Below are 19,289 nucleotides of genomic sequence, written 5' to 3' on the forward strand. Positions count from 1 at the left end.
ACCGTATACATAATCACTTGGTAAAAAATGTTTTAATTAGGATTATACTTAAAATGCTAATATATAAATTAAATAAGATGTAGAAATTCATTATGTTTCTATATATTATTGTATTAGGATGGCATATTAAATTATAAATAAGAATTTATTGGAAAACAAATATAAATCATGTTTAACTAACTATCAATGAAAACTAGATGGAGCTAATATAATTTTACAATATTGTGTTTTCCTTTATTTGTATTTTATGATTTTTGATTATTTAATCTTTTCATGTATTTTCTTTTTTTTTTTAAATATGGGCAAAAATTTTCTTAAGAAGTTCCATATGGAAAAACAATTGTATGATAATGATGTTAATTTCTACAAATAATTTTTAGTTTTTAAAAATGAAACTATAGTTTGAATGGTAGTACTATTAGAAAATATTGTTATGATTGACTACTTGTCTTAGTAAAACAAAGGTTCTCTCTCCAAGTACAAGATGTCTGTTTTGAGATTAGTTTATTTTTATTTTTTCTTATTTTCTCTCTTTTTAATATTTTTTTTGTTTACGATTCCTAAGCATAATATGTGTTTGTCTTTACATTTATTATAATAATTATAAGAGATGGATGAATGCACTCCTTATTTAAATTTTAATTTTGGGTGTTTAATGGTTAAGTTGTAATACCATTATATATTATTTAGTTCTTCAAAGTACATTGTTTTTTCTCATTACCCATTTAAAAAAAATAGATTAATACAATGAGCTTTAAATTTCATTTTCATCTTGAATTTTTCAATGAAATGTCGTGTTAAGAAAATTAGGGGAGAGAAAATGGAAGAATATGAAATTAAAAAAAAATTATATTAAAACTTTATAAGTCCTTTTTTGCTATGTTATGTAATTTAAATTTATATATATTTTTATATTAGAAATGTAGTTTTTTTTAAAATATCCTATTATTCCAAATGGTGGTCATGGTAGTGAGATACTAAATGAATATATATTTACTCAATTCCAAAACTGCAACCAGCATGAGAAAGAGTCATTGAAAATAATGGACATGAAAGAGTTCATTGAAAAATAAATTGGACATGTTATCCTCCCAGCCAGCAAGTGTAAAGTCAATGTTAGAGAAGGTTAGGAGCCTTGGAGGTAGTGGAGTCACATCATCATCATCCTAACTATTGAGTGCTATCAAGTGCTTATCGGCTGCATGACTAATGGGAAGTGGAGAATTGTTATTCTTAATAATTATTTATATAGAATGAGGAAAATTTTAACCTCTAATTTAGGAAAAATCAAATTTTTATCCAAACAAAGCCTTATATTTTGTTATATAAAGGAGTTGGGATTTTAAAATGCAAAATTAATAATATTAATTTTATGTTTAATAATGATTTTAGAAAATGTTTTTAATATTATAAATTTACCTTCAAAAAGCTCTATTTAAGGTAGAATAAATAATCGGAATAATCATTTATTAATTATTATTTAAATATAACTTCCTCCCTCCCATTTTAATCCAAATTATTGATCATAAAAAAATAAAAAAGAAAAAAAGCAAAGGAAAAAAAAAATTATAATTCAATGGAAAATCAACAAATATGAGAGTAAAGGGCGTGAAAGGCGGGAGAAGGCGTTTCAGGAGCTAACAAGTTAGATAAAATGTGGTGGATGGGAGTAAAGCGGGTGTAGGCCAAACCAAACAGCATCCCCATCATGGAGACTGTGAAAGCTTAGGTGGGAGGGCTTCTCTACTCCCTTGGATCGGCTTGTTTTTTTTTATCTCTACTAAATCCAAAAATCAAAAGGCCACCCACTTCACTGGCTCAGGCATCAAGAAACCATTTCTGAAGTTGCCTTCCAGATATCTCTACTAAATCTAAAAATCAAAGTCCACCCACTTCTCTGACTCAGGCATCAAGAAGCCATTTTGAAGTTGCCTTCCAGACGAGAGAATCCCTGAAAAGGCCCTTGTTTTCCTCTGCCACTCTCATTTCTCGCAGGTACTAATCTAATCAGGTTATTATTATTATTATTATTATTATTTTTGCAATCCTTGTTTGATTCCCAAGAAAATCCATCCCCCATTCGATTTCCGGGAAGATTCATTCTCCTTTGATTTCCAAGAAAATCCATGCAAAACCCCAAGGAAAACCAAAAATATTCCTTTTTTTTTTTGCTCCCTGTGTTTTCTGGATCTGTTCTAGGGGTCTCTTTACTTTTGTGCCATTGGATTTAAATTTCCTGAACCCTAAACCCACAATTTTTGACCCAGGCTAAAAAACACAACCTTGGCCTGCAAATATGATAAGCTTACCGAATAGCATCTTTTTTTAAAAAAAAAAAAAACGGATAGCTTTTGTATCCTGTGCGTGGGTTGGACTGGTCGGAAATATCGTAAATTTCCCGAAATATCGGTAAAAATACCATAAATACCGAAATATCGGAGAAATTTTAAAAAATTATCAAAATTTTCTAAAATGAAACGAAACATAATAGTTGTTGACATGTAGGGATTATGTATTCCTATATGGGATAGGAACCACCACCTAAACTAGGAAGTTGGAGATGTTAGAATGCATAAGACATGTAGTATAAGTTGATATTAGTTTAACAAGATAGAATCATGAGAGTTAATTATGTTTCTTGGTTTAATATTTTGATATATAATTTTATTTTAATTTTACAGAAATATGCATAATAAATTATCTTTGACGATTCGAGAGTGAATAAAGACTTAAACAAATGTAAGATATATTTATTTCTCATTTGCATGGTAGCACATCAACTAGATAGGATCATAATTCTATAAGAGAACCACATTTATTACTTTGGTTCAATACCTAATGAAATTAAATGTATTTAATAAGATGAAATATCATGAAGTAATAGAAATTTTAAATTGATAATTTGTGGCATTAACTACAATGACATGAATTGAATAAGACAATTTTTATAATTAACTACCCCACTTTCATATACTTGTAGACAACATGGATATATTACATGATGAATCCTTTTGATATATGATACAACATTAACATTTCAAAAGTGTTAAAACAATTGCTTTTGTAGACAAAAAAAAAAAAAAAAGGTCTAATGCATGGAGCAAGAGCCCTTACTCTTAACAAGTTGATTCTAATGTTAAAATTCCTCATGATTAATTCATTGTGTATTTGAATCATAGAATGGATCGAAGTTGGATGTCTAAAGATAGAATGTCAAGGGAGTACGAGGAAGGAGTTGAATACTTCATTAATTTTGCATTAGAACATTGTCCCAATCAACGTGGAATTCGTTGTCCTTGTATGCGATGTGGAAACTTAATACATCATACACCTACAAGATTGGGAACATATGTTTTTCAATGGAATTGACCAGAGTTATTGTACATGGTATTGGCATGGAGAAGCAGGTCCTACTAGTAGCCAACCAACTGAAATGGCACAACGTTATGACACGATGGATTGTGGTGACGTTGCTAGTACAGTAGAAATGGTTCATGCTATAGAAGATGAGTTTATGACAGACCCAATGTCATTTAAAAAATTGCTTGAAGATGCTGAAAAACCTTTGTATCCTAGTTGTATAAAGTTCACAAAACTTTCTGCACTAGTTAAATTGTACAATGTGAAGGCACGGTATGGGTGGTCAGATAAAAGCTTTTCAGATTTACTCCAAATATTAGGGGATATGCTCCCGGTCAACAATGAGATGCCCTTATCCATGTATGAGGCAAAGAAAACATTGAATGCATTAGGGATGGAATACAAAAAGATACATGCATGCCCAAATGATTGCATACTATACAGGAATGAGTTAAATGAAGCATCTTCATGTCCTACTTGTGGAACGTCAAGGTGGAAGGTAAACAAGGCAGGGCAAGAAACACTAAGAGGATTCCTGCAAAAGTGTTGTGGTATTTCCCACCCATCCCTAGGTTTAAGAGGATGTTTCAATCTCCCACAATAGCGAAAGACCTAAAATGGCATGCACAAGGAAGAGAAAATAATGGTAAACTTCGACACCCAGTGGATTCCCCAACATGGCAACTAGTGAACCAAATGTGGCCTGAATTTGCTTCGGATTGTAGGAACCTTAGACTTGCCATTTCAGCAGATGGTATCAATCCTCATAGCTCCATGACCAGTAGGCATAGTTGTTGGCCTGTTCTCACAATAACTTACAACCTTCCCCCTTGGTTATGCATGAAGAGGAAATTTATGATGTTATCTTTACTAATATCAGGCCCACGACAACCTGGTAAGGATATCGATGTTTATTTGGCACCATTAGTCGATGATTTGAAAACATTGTGGGAGGTTGGGGTGAAAGCCTATGATGCACATCAACAAGAGTTCTTCACATTAAAGGCTATTTTATTATGGACGATTAATGATTTCCCTGCATATGGAAACTTGTCTGGTTGCACCGTTAAGGGATATTATGCTTGTCCAATATGTGGTGAAGAAACAAATTCACATTGGCTAAAACATGGGAATAAGAACTCATACATCGGCCATAGAAGATTTCTTCCATGCAACCATCCATTTAGAAAGCAAAAGAAGGCATTTAATGGTGAACAAGAGTTTAGGTTACCTCCAAAAGAACTTACTGGAGATGAAATATTTACAAAGGTTGATATGATTGATAACTCATGGGGGAAAAAAAAGGCTAAACAATGTGAATCCTTTGCTAATCCAACAAGTTGCTGGAAAAAGAAGTCTATATTTTTTGAACTTGAATATTGGAGATATTTTTATATCGACACAACTTGGATGTCATGCATATAGAGAAGAATGTTTGCGAGAGCATCATTGGAACTTTGCTTAACATTCCAGGTAAAACAAAGGATGGAGTAAAGTCTCGACTTGATCTTCTCGAAATGGGCTTAAGGCCTGACTTAGCACCAAGGTTTGGGTTGAAGCGAACTTATCTTCCTCCTGCATGCTATACTCTTAGTAGAAAGGAGAAGAAAATAGTATTGCAGACTTTAGCTGATTTGAAGGTTCCAGAAGGTTATTGTTCAAACTTTAGAAACCTTGTGTCCATGGAAGAGCTAAAGCTTAATGGTCTTAAGTCCCATGATTATCATGCACTTATGCAACAACTACTACCAGTAGCAATAAGATCCGTGTTGCCTAAGCATGTCAGATATGCCATTACAAGATTGTGTTTTTTCTTTAATGCACTTTGTGCAAAGGTGGTGGACGTGTCAAGATTGAATGATATACAACAGGACATAGTGGTGACTTTGTGCTTGCTAGAGAAGTATTTTCCACCTTCCATCTTTGACATCATGCTTCATTTAACAGTGCATTTGGTAAGAGAGGTTAGATTATGTGGACCAGTGTATATGAGATGGATGTACCCATTTGAAAGGTACATGAAAGTCCTCAAGGGTTATGTTAGAAATCATAATCGTCCAGAAGGGTGCATTGCTGAGTGCTATATCGCAGAGGAAGCCTTAGAGTTTTGTACAGAGTATTTATCGGGCATGGATGCAATTGGGATTCCTTCTAGTGTGAAAGATGAATGGAAATGTGGGAAACCATTACTTGGTGGTCGTGCAATAACTATTCATGATTATAAATTGGTGGAGCAAGCACATCATTATGTTCTACAAAATACAACCATTGTACAACTGTTTATTGAGTAAGTGTCATATATGTGAATATATGATTTTAAAACTCTAACTAATGTTTATACAAACCATGACTTGCCTATTTTTGCTTGATAGTGAACATATGAAATATTTGAAGACAAAATATCCTCGTCAATCAAAGAGAGTGAAGTGGCTAGAGGATGAACATGTGCGCACATTTAGTTATTGGCTTAGAAAAAAGGTATGAAACTATTCATACTCCCCTTAAAATTTAATGCTTACAAAATTTAAATTACATTAACTTACATATCATTAATGAACCTTATAGGTTTCAGATGACATAAGTAAGAAAGAACCTATTGAAAAGGAACTTAAGTGGCTTGCACAAGGACCAAGACAACAAGTTCTTACGTACCCTGGATATATCATTCATGGTTGTCGTTACCACATCAAGAAGCGTGATGAGGCACGAGTCAACCAAAATAGTGGTGTTAGTATTGTGGCATCGACCATGCAAATTGCAAGTTCCAAAGATAAGAATCCTGTGCTTGGTGACATGTGTTTTTATGGGATTATCACAGAGATATGGGACCTTGATTATAACATGTTTAACATTTGTGTTTTTAAGTGTGATTGGGTTGATAGCAAGAATGGTGTCAAAGTTGATGAGCTTGGTTTTACATTAGTTGATTTGAGCAAGATAGGACATAAATCAGATCCTTTCATTTTGGCAACGCAAGCCCAACAAGTTTTTTATGTAGAAGATCAAGTTGATCCAAGATGGTCTATTGTATTATCAAGGCCAAAAATGGAGTTGTTTGACATAGAAGGTGATGACAACATAGCCGACAATTGTATGGAGCATCACCCATTTGCGAATGGGATGCCTAATATTAAGTCTTTTGATGAAGTTGAAGATTATGATGAAATTTGTATGCCTAATATAAGTCTTTTGATGAAGTTGAAGATTATGATGAAATTTGTATGCGTACTGATTGTGAGGGGATTTGGATTGAAAATTAAGCTTAATGTTTTTTGTGGTTGTGATTGTGATTATTAAGTGTATTATGTGATTTTTGAGTTTTTGTTAATATACAATATGATGCTCAACAATGTTATGTTTTTATTTTATTCTTGTCAAATATATTTTTATTATTATATACTTGCTAAGATTAATTTTCATGTATTGCAAAGTTTGTACAACAATGATTTATTCATACTTATGAAATCATTTCGTAACTAATTTCTTTAGATTTAGTTGAGATACATTTTCAAGTGTTGTTTATTATTGCCTAATTCTGAATTATTTGGGAACTTGGGAGAAAAGTGCTACATTTTTACGGATGGCTCCACCAAGAAGAGATAAAAACAGGTAACTATAAAATATCATGTTTTACTTTTGAATGTAAGATATATATATATATATATGTATATATGTATGTATGTATGTATGTATGTATGTATTATGAGATTAATCACTTAGTCTTTTGATTGTCATGTAGATGGATGAAAAGGAAGGAAAACAGAAGATTACTTCACCAAAAGGTTAAGAGGCCCAACTTTAAAACCTGAAATTGCTAAAAAGAGAAGTGAAGGACTGAAAATTAACATTCAATATAATGATGATGGTGAGGGAGTGGGTGAGGGATATGTACAGCTTGTATCATACATGGGTGTGTTAGCACGAACCATGGTGCCAGTTTATCATACTGATTGGAGAGTAGTGCCTGTGGAATTGAAGGAGAAATTATGGGATTGCGTTAAGGTATATAGAAATCTATTGAAATTATTTTTCTATATTTTGTGTAGACTGACATGATTATTAAATAACCAATATCTTCTTATAAAGTATGTAGTAATCTAATGAAATTATTTTCCTTTATTTTGTGTAAATAATCAAGATCTTATATTTTAGGGTGCATTCTTGGTTGATGAGAATAGCAAAACAATGTCATAGCATCCATTGGGACTAGCTTTAGGTCATTCAGGCACAGATTGACAAAAGAGTATATCCTGCCTTATAAGGATAAGCCCGAGTATCTTTTGCAGCCACCAACTGAATATAATTACATTCCAATTGAAGACTGGAGAAAGTTAGTGGCTAATAGGTTGTCAAAAGAGTTTCAAGTTAAATCAAAAAAAGGAAAAGAAAGGAGGGCAAAATACGTTTATATTCATCGAGTGAGTAGGAAAGGATATGCAGGACTTCAAGAAGAATTGGTAAGTTGAATTAGTATATTTTATTTTGTTGGACATTTACTTTTGTAAAGTTTAATTACTTCACTTTTTTGTTTTTTGATAGATGCAAAAGACAGGTTCGAGGAAACCTATTGATAGATGGGTCTTATGGAAGCTAGCAAGATTGAAAAAAGGTGAATATGATGAAGTTACGAGGCCTGTAGTGGAAAAGATTGTAAGTTGTCAAACCTTTACTTAGTTTTAGTCAATTTCATTTGTTTTTTTTTTTTATTTAATATGACTTTTGAAGTATCTTATATTTTTTTGGAGGATGAGTTGACAAAGGATGTTGAGGAAGGGAAGATCACATGTGTTGGCCAAAAGGATATCCTCACTTTAGCATTGGGTACATTAGAGCATCCTGGACGGGTTAGAGGAAAAGGTGGAAAAACAAAGCCCAAACAATTCTTCAACACACCAAAACCCACAAAAACTCTTGAAGAGGAGGAATGTCAAAGGATGTTAATGGAGAAAGTCAAGAGCTTGGAAGAGGAGATCATTGCTTTGAAAGCTGGAAAAAAAGAACCCCTCACACCCCGCTCTGAAGTGAGCAGCACAAACATAAGGAAACAATTGTTGCAACATGAAGAAATAGGAGGGAAGACTGATGATAGTGCTCATGTGGAGAACCTATCAGCACAAGGGACTCGAAAAGCTTCTCCACTAACTCAGGTATATATGCCTTTTTCTAAGTTAAATTTATACAAACAATATATAAAATAACTATAATGAAACACTAAGGATTACAAAATATGTTTTTACAGGTTTATAAATGCAAATTAGCTCTTGAAACTGAAGATAACATTGTTGCATATGGAACTTATTTACGAGATTCACAGATTTCCATTGATGGTGCTGATATATTAGTGGTCATCCTTTACCCTCTTCAACCTAATGCACTTCTTCCATTCCCACTTTCTGAAAACATTAGGACAATAAGGGAGGGTGTTGGATATGAGGTTTTGTGGCCTATTGCATTTGTGATAAATGATGATGATGAGGTGAATAACGTTATACCCAAACTTTCAAAGTTGAGTTATATTTTCCTACACTCTTGGTTTCTTTATTTTTCATTTTAATGTCATGCATCTATTTATGTGTTTAGGATGTTGGCAAGAGGAAGAATAAAATGAAGAAGATACAAGCATCCCCAAAGAAAATCAAATATGAGAATCCTAGAGATGTACAACTGTTTTCTAAAACAGTTTCAGCAATGTTGGAGGGTAAACCGACACCCAAAGTTGACTTTCCAATCAATGTTTTTGGGATGAAATTTCAAACTTTCCTCTTGACAAGTGAAATGAATGATGTAATTTCTGCAAAAGAGTTGACTATGAATTGCATATGTTTCTATATTTGGTGAGATTTTGTTGTAAATCTTTATGTTACATTCATGATATAAATAAGTAGAAGCTGTTTTTTTTTTTTTTTTTTTTTTGTCAAGTAATTCTAAATTGGGTGATATTTCATTAGGCGGTTGCATGAACATCTGGATGAGACACTACAGGAGAAAATTATATTTATTCATCCAGGAATGGTGTCCAAGGCTGGAACAATAGCCCACAAATTGAAAAAAGAGCAAGGTTCATTGCTGATCGCCTAATTGACTCCAAATTGGCAGACTTGGTTTTTCTTCCATATAACCCAAGGTAAGTTGTTAATCATAATTGTTTTTAATTTCTTAGCCTTATAAATGCTATTTATCTAAATTATATGTTAATATATTGTAGGTTTCATTGGGTTTTGGCTGTAATTGACCTCAAAGCACAAAGAGTCTACTATTAGACTCGCAATTGCAACAGCCATACCAAGATATAAAAGATATTGTGAACATGTAAGCCTACCATAATTTTAGTTTTCATATCTCAAAACGAACACTAATGTAATCTTATTTTTTGTAGGGGGTTTCGAATTTTTGTATTCAAAAGAAGAAAAGATCTAAAAAAGAGCTCAAGTGGATGGTTGTTGAGGTTACATTTTTTTTTTTCTCCAAAACTTTTTAAAGACTTACCTACATTTAAGTTGCTTTCTTGAATGAAAATTTACTTGATTTTTGAAATGTAAAGATTCTATATGGCTTTCTCTCACATGAATATAAATCTATATATATATATATGAATTTTCTTAGTTTATAATTGTTTTTGTTATTATTTCCTATTTCTAACTTGAGTTGAGAAGGATACCATATATGTTTGTTTCACTACCTTACGAAAATATAATCTAAAATGCTATGAATACAATGTACTCATATGTCCATTATTCCACTATTAATTAATGAAGTAGTACTAAAAAAGAACAAACCCATTTTTTCATGTGATTGAAAGATTTATGATCCATTTTTACCTTCTACAATTAATATTTCAAGAAATAGTAATAGAAACTAAAGAAAAATAGTAAACTTTTTTTAAAAATGCATGACTAGAATACTTTTTTCAATTGTATTATGATGTGGAAGATCAAACCTTAGAAAATTCAAGCATAAAAAAATTAATATATACATAATTAGTCAATTTGAAATGTTGGTCATAGGAAGAACAATTATTAAATTTTGATCACTATATCCATAGCATTTACAATCCTTTAGAACAATTTAGATGTGTGTGTGGGTAAGGAAGCAATGGGGATCCTTTAGATAGCTTTGATCATGTTACTTAGGTGTGAGTTGTTCTTTATATCTTTCTTTTAACCTTAGTATGTCTTATATACATCCTATATTTAGTTTAGATGTTTCTTGTAAGGCACAACCTCTCTCTCTCTCTCTTTCTCTCTTTAATCAAAATCTTTACTCTTTTATCCATCTTCAATCAAATTGTTCATATGTAAAACATTTATTCCTTATAATTACTAATTGCATTTCTCTTCTATAATGTCAATCTATGAGATGTAAAATGAGGTTAATAGTACATATTTCCAAATATATTATCGATAATTGCTCTTGAAGCTTGATTGATTTACCTTAATGAAGTCTTCAAAGTCATGATCTTTTCTAAGGGATATTCTCACATAGACAAAAGTTAACTATTATATTTTTTTAAAGTTAATCACTATTCTTAATAAATATAATTAATCATTACCTTTATCTATTCATTTTTTTTTCTCCATATTTCACATATACATGGTATTGTACATTCTTATATTTTACCTAATTTAACCTTCCAAGTTGTAAACATGAGAGCTTAAGGTATTATGCTAGACATGTATTGAGTATAATTTAGGTGCAAATTTAACTTGAAACTAACATTATGTCATTCATTCCTTTTTTAAATTTAAAATGTGAATGATGAAAAAATTGACCAAATTTATATGATGTCATATTTTATTGTGAAATTTTGTTGCTATAATTTTGCTCATAGGGGCCCAAACAGTTGGATGGTGTCATGTGCGGATATTTTGTCATGCGATACATGCGAGACATAATTGCAAATAGAAGTCTCTTAACATCTCAGGTTTATCTGCCTACGTATTTTCATAAGTACATGAGAACTTATACATATATTTAATGTTTCACAATAACATATTTTCTCTTGTCATATATTTTAGTTTGAAGGAAAAAAAACCTATTCACGAGCTGAGTTAGATGAAGTGAGATCTGAATGGGTCTCATTTTTGAGCACTCTTATCTTAGACCAAGTATAGTGGGTATGTTAATTTATAATTTTTTAATAAAATTTCAGACATAAATTTCAATTAATGTTGCATCTTTTCTCTTTGCAAGGTTTCGGGTGACATTTGTAGTTGTTGCAATTTTGAGATGATAAGATCATATGTAAGATCTTATTGTCATGCATAGATGCTGAAGTTTTGGATACTTTTGGGTACATACCTATATCTTTTAAAAGATACATTTGATGAAAGTACTAATTCATGTTTTTTTTTTTTATTATGTATGTTTGTTGGATTCTTTTCGCATAAATTTTGGTACATGTTAATATCATTTTAGTAAAATTTCAAATATAGACTTAAAGTAATGTTGTGTTTTTTTTTTTTTTTCTTGCAAGAGGTTGGGTGGCATTTGTAGCACTTGCAATTTTTAGAGTATAAAATCATGTATAAATTCTTGGTATCATGCATAATTATTTAATTTTTGGTTCTTTTTTTGTAAATATCTTATATATATTTGATAATAGTATAAGATCATGTATACTTGTTAGGTTGTTTGTGGATACATTTTGATATATTTAGGATACATATTTATATCTTTTTAATGAACTTTCAAACACAAATATAAAATAATGTTGTTTTTTTTCATACTTGCAAAAGATTAGGTGACATGTTTAATATACATTGGATGTAGATTTTATGAATAAAAAATGATACATAATCTATCTAAAGCATATTTTACTTGGTTGTCTTAGAAATGCTACAAGATGAGTTTAACCTTGCCTTTTGTTAATCTTGCAGGTTCATAGAAATGTTATCCAACATAAAGGAAAGTGCCACTCTTCCTCTCCATTGAAATGGTGTTCACCATGGAAGGAAAACTCCTCTCATCAATTAGTTTTTGGTTTGCCAATGCCATAACAAGTTAAGGTTAGCTCCTTGCTAGTGATTAAATTTGAGATTTCAAAATTTTCAAAGATCGTATCAACTTGAATTTGGTTTAGGAGTTGAATGTCTTAGTCATACATGGTATGCATTTTAAATAACACATCTTGTCTTTCATTTCACATCCATGGAGTTGAGGTTGTAAACATGTTATCAAAATCTAAAGCTGCAGTCCTAGAAGTTGTCCCAAACAACAAAGGGCACTCACAACCAAGTAAGTTGAAGAATAATCTTTCAATGCATTTCTCTTTGGTTATTAATGTGTTGTAGTACAAATAAGGTCATAAGATAAGTACATTATGAATTTTGTATATACAAACAATGGTCTTTGCTGATCTGATAAGATGTCTTATTTGTTGCACACCATCATGTTATTACTACAGATCATTCTTCTTCTCTGTTATAATAAAATAGGATCTCTTTCAAAGATGGAAAGGTCAATTCACCTCGAAACTTTCTTGCTAGTACCCACTTCGTGGTTGTTCATAAAAATCAAATGACTCTCTTCAATCCCCCATTTGTATATGGTTTTCTCACCTTTTGGACTTCAACTGCTTCTCAAGTGCCATCTTCTAAGTCATATATCAAGCAATCTAAATCAGGAACATACCTTGATTCCTTCATATGCCCAATCAAATTTTCCAGAACTTGATATATCCCCTCTATTTTGGGGCCCACCTCATCCCCAACAACAAAACTATAGACATGATTTCCTACTTCGACCCAGCTCTTACCAGTCTCCTTTTTATTTCCCATTCTTTTCATCAACTTTCTCAGTCTTACAAACTCCCCCACTTACCATCAGCAGCATATATATTTGATAGCATCACATAAGTCCCTGCCATATTAGGCCTCAGATCCAATATCCTGTGAGCAGCTAATTTTCTGGAATTGGGAAACCTGTGTGCTTTACAAGCTCCAAGAAATGGCCCCCAAACGCACTCATCAGGCTTGAATGGCATGCTCTCTATGAGTTCATAAGCTTCCTCAACTTTTCCAGCACGTCCTAGCAAATCCACTTCACACCCATAAATCTCCTGGTCTGGACTAATGTTATAATCACCCACCATTAATTTAAAATATCTCAAGCCTTCATCTACAAGTCCAGCATGACTGCAAGCACTAAGAATGCCTATAAACAAGACTCAGTCAGGCTTAATATCTGACCTGACCATCTTGTCAAACAATTCAACAACCTCTTCTCCATACCCATGAGTCTCATACCCAATCATCATGGTAGTCCAAGAAACCAAATCTCTACGAGACATACCCCCAAAAACTTGGTACGAATCAGCAATATTTCCACATTTGGAATACATGTCTATAAGGGCATTGACAAGGCCAAATTCCCATCAAGGCCTCTTCGAATAATCCTCCCATGAATCTGTTGTCCACAATTCAAAAATGCTAACGTCACGCAGGCAGCCATAATGTTGGTAAATGTGAAGCTAACTAAGATAAGAAGAAATAACATGTAGGATAAATCACTCAAAGAGGGTATATCCGAAGTCTCAGAAGAATTTGACACTGGTCGGATAAATTTTATACTTATATAGAATGTCTACCCACCTGGTTTGAGTGAAGATCTAATGTCCCTAAAAGAGAAAGTGCCCCAATCTCTGCTGGTAGCAAAGACAACACATTATTCTTGAAACTTGAAGCCACAACAACTAGATGAATATCAAATATAAAAAGATTTAAAATGAAAGAAAATCTACGTACACCAGACACTCCCAAATATCTAAATTTTTTTGCAACAAGGAATGAGAATATGACCCCATATAAAACTCTGCAAGGGAACAACAACCCTTTATTGATGCTGGTATTAATGAAATTCCTGCATAACTCAAATGCACATGTTTCATTAGAAGAGTTGAGAGAAAATAGTTCAGATAAAAGAGTATACTTAAAAACCACTATTAATTCCTCTAAAACTTTACATACGTACTGGAAAAACCTTGTAGAGACTAGATTCACTAACTGTTCTGATAAAAGTCAAGACGAATGAGACGTGAAAGCCTTCCAATATTCTCTGGCAAGCCAGTCAACAAGTTTCTTGCTGTGAAAATAGCAAGCAAACACAGTTTTGAGAATACTTTAAGTATATTTAAACAAATAATCAGATATTGGTGACATCAGATAAAGGACTATTTACATGTCTCAGTTGGATTGGATCTTTCATATCCCGCGATCAAGGTGTTCCATGTGATCAAATCCCTTTGATTCATTTCATAGAAATATCTATTTGCTTCAGAGAAACAACTACACCTGCAATACATGTCTAGTATAGAATTCATGACAGGAAGATTGGATTCAAACCCATGTTTAGTCACTGCTGCATGCAGTTTTGGACTAATTGAATCGAGTTTCTCACTATGAGTGGAATTGGATGAAAATGAGTGGTAGATAGTAGTCATGAGTGGATACATCTAGTGTTCTAATCTTGGTTCAAAACTATGTTTTGGACTATTTGATAATAGTATAAGATCATGTATACTTGTTGGGTTGTTTGTGGATACATTTTGATATATTTAGGATACATATTTATATCTTTTTAATGAACTTTCAAACACAAATATAAAATAATGTTGTTTTTTTTTCATACTTGCAAAAGATTAGGTGACATGTTTAATATACATTGGATGTAGATTTTTTTTCATTGAATTTTTAATAAACTTTAAAAAATAAATATAAAATAATGTTACTTTTTTCTTTCTTGCCAAAGGTTAGGTGACATTTGCAGTGCTGCAGTTTTTAGAGGAGAAGATCACGCATTTGCAGTACAACTACTTGATATTTGGTTATTTTTGGGTAAATATCTATTCTTTTTTCATATATATTTGACAAGATAACAAGATTTTATATAGTTGTTAGGTTGTTTGGGAATATATTTGGATACATGTTTATATCCTTTTATTAATCTTTCAAATATAAACATATACTGATTTTTTTTCTTACTTGCAGAAGATTTGGTGGCATTTGCAGCAATTACAGCACTTTTGAAGGCACAAGATCATGGCTACATTATATTTATCAAGTATAACTATTGGATTTTTGGGTACATATATGCCTTTTTTTGGATGTATGTGAGATAATATAAGATTATGCAAGGATATTAAGGTTTTTTTTTTTTTTGTCAATATATTTGCCTACATGTTCATATTTTTTTTAAAGTATATTTTATACATTCATGTACTTTATATATATATATATATATATAGACACACACACAACAGGTTCAATTTTGATGCAGATTATTTGGGCAACATGTTGACATGTTCCATATGCAACCTTGATATGAAATAAAACAATTTCCTTTATATGAATAAAGAAATCTTGACATAAAAGAAATTGTATTCCTTGACATATGAATAAAAGAACCTTAACATATTAAATTTCAACTTTGAAAATAAAAAATAACATCCTTGACATATGTGTAAATTAAATTTAAAAGCATATAAAACAACGTTGACATATATCATACTTAAGCTTAACATATATTGAATATAATCTTGACAAAACAAAGAGTTAACCATCACATATGTTTAACCTAACCTTGACTAAAGTGGAAAAAACGTTTTAACATATGTCATATTAATAAGATTCCTACATTGATAGAAATAAGGTCTACTTAACATATGCATATGTCAAGCTAGCTTTTATCATTTCTTGACACTGGCATAGACGACATATGTGAATACTGATCTACCTTAACAGATATACTGATGCGACTCATGGTAGCTTAGCTTTAAAGGCATATCAACAAAATTTATACCTTAAATACTATTACTAAAGTAGCCAAGCTACTATAGCATAGTGGTTCTAGGATCGTTCACTGGGAAGGGTTTTCGCAAACACAAGTGATATTCAAATTAGGAAAATAGGTGATTTTCTTATGGATGTTAGCTTTAAAAGAAGATGTAAATGTTTTAGAAAGATTTAAACTAATTTAAGCTAACATTAAAGACTAAAATGAAAGGGTGTAAAAACAAGTTTCTCAAAGATAGGATAGCTATGCTCTGGCTCTTATGCAATTTGGAAATCTCAAGATAGGCTCCTCGCGTTGGGGTTGCAACTATGGTGATGCTTGCTTCCCGAACCGGTATGGATTTAGCAAATCAAGTTTTAATCCTTTAAAATGGCAAAACAGATGGTAGTGAATTTCATCAATGGTTATTCACCTTAGACTTCCTTTGAATGGCTCGTAAGAGATAACTAATGGTCTAAAGCCAAAAGCTTACCAAATATTGGCAACAAAGTCATTCCAGGTGATAAACTCACCTTTCAATGGCCATTGAAATTGGTTCTAACGAATTAATGCAAAACTTGGAATTGAAAACCTCACCTTCCAATAGCTCGTAGGAGATAACTAATGGATAGAAATCCAAAAGCTTATCAAGTATTGGCCGTTGGAAGTTGTCCAAAGGAAATAAAAACCAAACTTTGCATTAATAAACCATTAATGAAAAACGACTACCTTACCTTCCAGGTGCGAGAAATTTCCATGGGATTGCATCCAAGCCATCACATAACATCCATACTTTGAGAAACTTAAAGGTTTTAGCCTCTCATCCTTGGGGATTTCATCCTCCAAGAATGTTTGGCTACTAAGAAAATGAGAAAGAAAAGAGAGAAAAAACGTATGAACAAAAGTGCTCTTATAACTTATAAGGTTACAGGTTACAGGATTTTTTTGTCTGAGGCTCTTCACCTCTATTTAAAGACAATAACAAGCTAAATTACAAGAGCTATTACAAAAGCAACCTTTTCATTGGTTGATTACAAGGTTACAAAAGGAATTTACACGAGAAAATATCAAGCTAAAAATATCTGGGAAGTCGGTGGTGCGTGCGTGGAGAAACAGAGGAAATTTGGCATTTTCGCAAGGTGCCTAAATCCTCCTTGCGAAATTTTGCAAGGTGGTTTCTTCATGGTGCGAAATGGCAAAATTTCGCACCATGAGGAAAATCCCCTTGCGAAATTTCGCAAGGTTTGATGCAGTTGTCTTCCAAAGGCCATATCTTCCTCATTTTAGCTCCAAATTGTACATGGTTTAAAGCGTTGGATTCTTGACTTCCTAAGATTTGAAATGGTATATAGTATGTAGAAAATGGACTTTGGGAAGTGCCCTAAAAGTGTGAAAGAAGACTGAAGTTGTTGTCCTCTGTTCTCCTCTTCTCCATTGTTCTTGTTTGTGCTCGTGTTTCCACTTGAAATTCAAGCCTGTAAACTTCCAAAATCCTTCCTTTAACTTGTCCAAGTAGCTCCTCCATCATTTGGCATGCTTGAATTGATTCATAAGCTGATAAAAACATGTAAACTTGCCACAAAATGGTTAAAACCAATTACTAAGGACCTTAATGAATTAATTAGGTTAAATGAATATGATTACTACACAAAGGTGCTTAAAACCATTATAATTAGGTCTTCAAAATAGCACTTTTTGGTAGTAATCATATACCTTATCTTGACAATGAAAAACTGTCAATGAAGACCTTTTTTCTTGTAGTGTTGGGTCGGTGCAATGGATGATAGGCGATCTACGTCTGGTTACTTTACCTTTGTAGGTGGTAATCTTGTGACATGGAAAAGTAAGAAGCAGAATGTCATCGCTTGTTCAAGTGCAGAAGCGGAATTTAGGGGTATGACTCTAGGACTTTGTGAGACATTATGGCTAAGATTCCTCTTACAAGATTTAGATTACCTATCTAGGTAACCAATTCGATTGTTTTGTGACAATAAAGCCGCATGTGATATTGCTCATAATCCAGTACAACATGGTCATACAAAGCATGTCGAGGTGGACAAATTCTTCATTAAGGAGAAGTTGGATGATAAGATTGTGGAATTGCCTAAGATTCAATCAGAAGATCAATTGGTCGATATCCTCACCAAAGCTGCAGTCTCAAGTCGAGTGTTCTCAAAATTTTTAGACAAGTTGGGCGTGTGTGACATCTATGCACCAACTTGAGGGGGAGTGTTAAGATATTAGGAATGTTTAGATATTAGGAATGTTGAGATATTAGGATATTAGTTGTTCTTTCCTTATATCATTCCTTTCTTGTATCATTCTTTCTCATTCTTAAAATGGTAATTACCCTCTATATATACTCTGTACATGAACGAATGAAATAAGAATGAAAAACTACCATTCATCAATTTGAAGAGATTTTCCCAAGAATTATCCCATTGAAGCATTGTACCATACTTTCCATGTTATCTGGTTCGACTGTGGAACAATTGGCCCTCTACAAAAATGGACCTTAATGCTCCGAAGGGTCAGGCATACTAAGTAGTCTCTATTGTTTAGAATTTTCTTACAAGAAAATGCAAAAAAAACTCACTTCAATACATGTTCAATTCTATTGCAGACACAAGGTGCCAGTTATGGGAGGCCTATGAATATTTTGTGCATCGGTCAGGTTTCAACCCAAGCAAAGGGGTTTACGCAATTCTCAGTCATGAGCCCTGCTTACAGAGGCAGTGGTCTCTCATTTGGAAGTATTGGTTCACTAGGGAATCATTTCGATTACATGCTGCAGGCGGTGGTAAGGATTTGTATGGCACAACTAAGCATAAAAGGGTTCAACCCTTGCTAAGGTTAGATGTATACAGACTAAGAATGGCAAATCTACCTGTTGTCGATTTTCTTCAGATGGGAAGTCTCTAATCAGTGCCAGACATGACAAAAGAGTTGTTCTTTGGAACATGGATAGCCTGCAAAGAGAGAGCACCACGGAAGAACACCAGTTTGTAATAACGAATATCCTTTTTAGGCTAAATTCAACTCAATTGGTAACTATTTCGCATGATAAGTCTTTGCGATTATGGGATGTAGCCAAACCAACCTACTGTTGATTGCTTTTGTTCTTCACAATTCATATGTTATATCCATGCATCTCCACTAGC

At 32.7% G+C, this 19,289-nt stretch overlaps 1 pseudogene; it reads right to left on the bottom strand.

The window, feature by feature from the left end:
- Positions 1-12,871: 12,871 nt before the first annotated feature.
- LOC117924745 overlaps positions 12,872-19,289 on the bottom strand; it is a 7,015-nt pseudogene continuing 597 nt past the window's right edge.

Source organism: Vitis riparia, chromosome 11 (genome assembly GCF_004353265.1).
Source record: "Vitis riparia cultivar Riparia Gloire de Montpellier isolate 1030 chromosome 11, EGFV_Vit.rip_1.0, whole genome shotgun sequence".
Taxonomy (NCBI): Eukaryota; Viridiplantae; Streptophyta; class Magnoliopsida; order Vitales; family Vitaceae; genus Vitis; species Vitis riparia.